Source organism: Micromesistius poutassou, assembly GCF_964030765.1.
Source record: "Micromesistius poutassou genome assembly, chromosome: 16".
NCBI lineage: Eukaryota > Metazoa > Chordata > Actinopteri > Gadiformes > Gadidae > Micromesistius > Micromesistius poutassou.
The window spans coordinates 11,737,817-11,740,157 of NC_140286.1; the positions used below are offsets into that span (position 1 = coordinate 11,737,817).

At 48.4% G+C, this 2,341-nt stretch overlaps 1 protein-coding gene across 1 annotated transcript in view; it reads right to left on the reverse strand.

Annotated features, from left to right (window-relative positions):
* The window catches only part of pbx1a (pre-B-cell leukemia homeobox 1a), a gene marked incomplete at its 5' end in the record, with an annotated part of 12,773 nt that overhangs the window by 9,370 nt on the left and 1,062 nt on the right, over nucleotides 1–2,341 (reverse strand). The window lies entirely within an intron of this gene.

Genomic DNA, 2,341 nt, shown 5'->3' on the forward strand with positions numbered 1-2,341 from the left:
ATATCGTTTCATCTAAATAATGAACACAGCTTTCTTCTTCTACCTGAGTTTATTTTTCCTATGGAGCCCTCACGCCTTGGGTGTTTACGTTCTACTCTCAGACACCGTGTCATTATGTCAGAAGAGAAAAAAGACAAAATAGGAGCACAAGCAAGATATAATCAGTCAGAAATAAAAAAACATTGTAATAAGGGGGTCTCGCTTTGAGGATCAGAACATTCAATTCGTCTCACTTATTTCATTCCAAACTACGAGACCAAAATTATCTGACTCTTCCTCACTCGAATGATCACGGGCTAAAATATGATTGCAGTTATTAACTACTTGGGGAAAATTGCAGAGAAAAGGTTTGCTGCGTTTTCAAATATAGAGACACAATTTAGATATTTTTCCTCCATTGTTTATTAGTGATGCACCAATATTAATAATGCACTGGCATCAGATGGAGGTGCGATAACGGCCAGTATCCATGTTTAATAAGACGCCAAGATGCTTATCAAACACGGCGTATATTAAAGGAAAGCAACCGATTCTTCCCTGTCCCCTTTGATACAAAGACCCATGTTTGATATCTGTAATGGAACCTCATTTTTCATTCGGTATGACACGATGTCTAGATATCAGACATATTTAGATGTCTGATATCTATTATTGCTTGCATTCTCTACTGTTCAGTCAGAGCAGCGGTTCAATAATAATTTCCTCAAATAATTTTCAAAAACCCGAAACAAACACTGAAACTATTTCCAACTCTCTCAAACCCTCTGGCCCCCCTCTGACAGTCTCCAGCTATTTAAAGCTGCCATAAATCTCTTGTATGGCACTAAGTGCCAGCCATTATCTCATCCTACAACCCAAAAATCAAGACTTCTCCCCTAATGTGGCACTTAAGAGTTGCATTTAGCTGCAGCAAAAGCACAGCCTTTCAGGTCCTCGTGGCGCAGTTGTTCGGGACAACCGGGGACAACACACACGGCCACTATAGGGTACTTTCACACCGTCCGCCCCTCCTGGGGAGGCAGCAGCGCAGTTTGAACCTGCAGTCTGCCCTCCTCACACCCCTGCAGGCTCTGTGCCTTTTTATACACTGAAGGGTTGGTCCGTAACAAGGACACACACACACACGCACACGCACGCACACGCACACACACCCACATGCATGCACACACGAATACACTCACACAAGCAAATATGTATCTATGGCGTATAAGACAAATATAAGTTGCATGACAAACAGGACACAAAAGCACACCCATCCAACAAACTCACACGCCCATGCAACCGTACTTATGTCCACACACACACACACACACACACACACACACACACAAGCACACACACACACACACACACACACACACACACCCACATACACACACACACACACACACACACACACACACACACACACACATAAAGTAAATACGGTGTAAAACCAAATGCACACACAAAAGACAACATCAATAGAGGTTCCCTGCTCACCACCAATAACCTCATTCTACGGGTCCTTCAGCTCGATCGAGCTAACATTTCACACATGATCCGTGGCCGTGAACCCAATGCCGCTCGCGTCGTCACATTGACCAGCACCTGAAATGTCTTTGTGCTGCTAACTGCCCTACCCCCGTCTGCCACCAGAAGGCTCCCTAGGTATAGCAGCAGAGCCTGCCGTCGCTCACACCTTCTCCACACAACCAGGTGCAGCTCTCCCTTATTCCCGCCATATTCACGGACGGACACGACAACACGACCACACAACGCCGACCGTACCGGAAGACGCATCACACCACCAGACGGGGGAAAATGTTTTGTTTATTATTCACGGCAAGTCGGCGGTGGGGGGGGAGACGGACATTGGGCGCCAGCAAGCACACACGTGTGTGCGTGTGTGTGTGTGCGCGTGTGTGTGCGTGTGTGTGAGCCGTGCGGCCGTGTGTGCAGCGGAGCGTATTAGCCCACGGGGAATCGTAATAGGGACAGGTCTTTTGTAATGAGAATATAAGGTGAACGAGGACTGTGACCTTTCTCCCAAGCGGGGGGCTCCACAGGATTCCCCCCCCAGGGGGCTTTGGGTGAGCCGTCTCCACCTCCATGATTCTTCCCTCCTATTTGCTCCTCTCTTTCACCCCCCCCCCCCCCCCCTCCCGCACCTTGTTTTTTCCCCCTCCTCCACCACATTCTTCCCGGTTTTGTTCCCTGTTCCTTTCCTTTCTTTCTTCCTCCTCCTCCTCCTCCTTCCCTTTTATTCTCCGCTGTTATTCTCCGCCGCTCGCATCATGGCCGCCCGTCAGCCCGCGAGCACGTGACGACGCGCGGCTCAGGAGGCAAATGTCAATGGCTA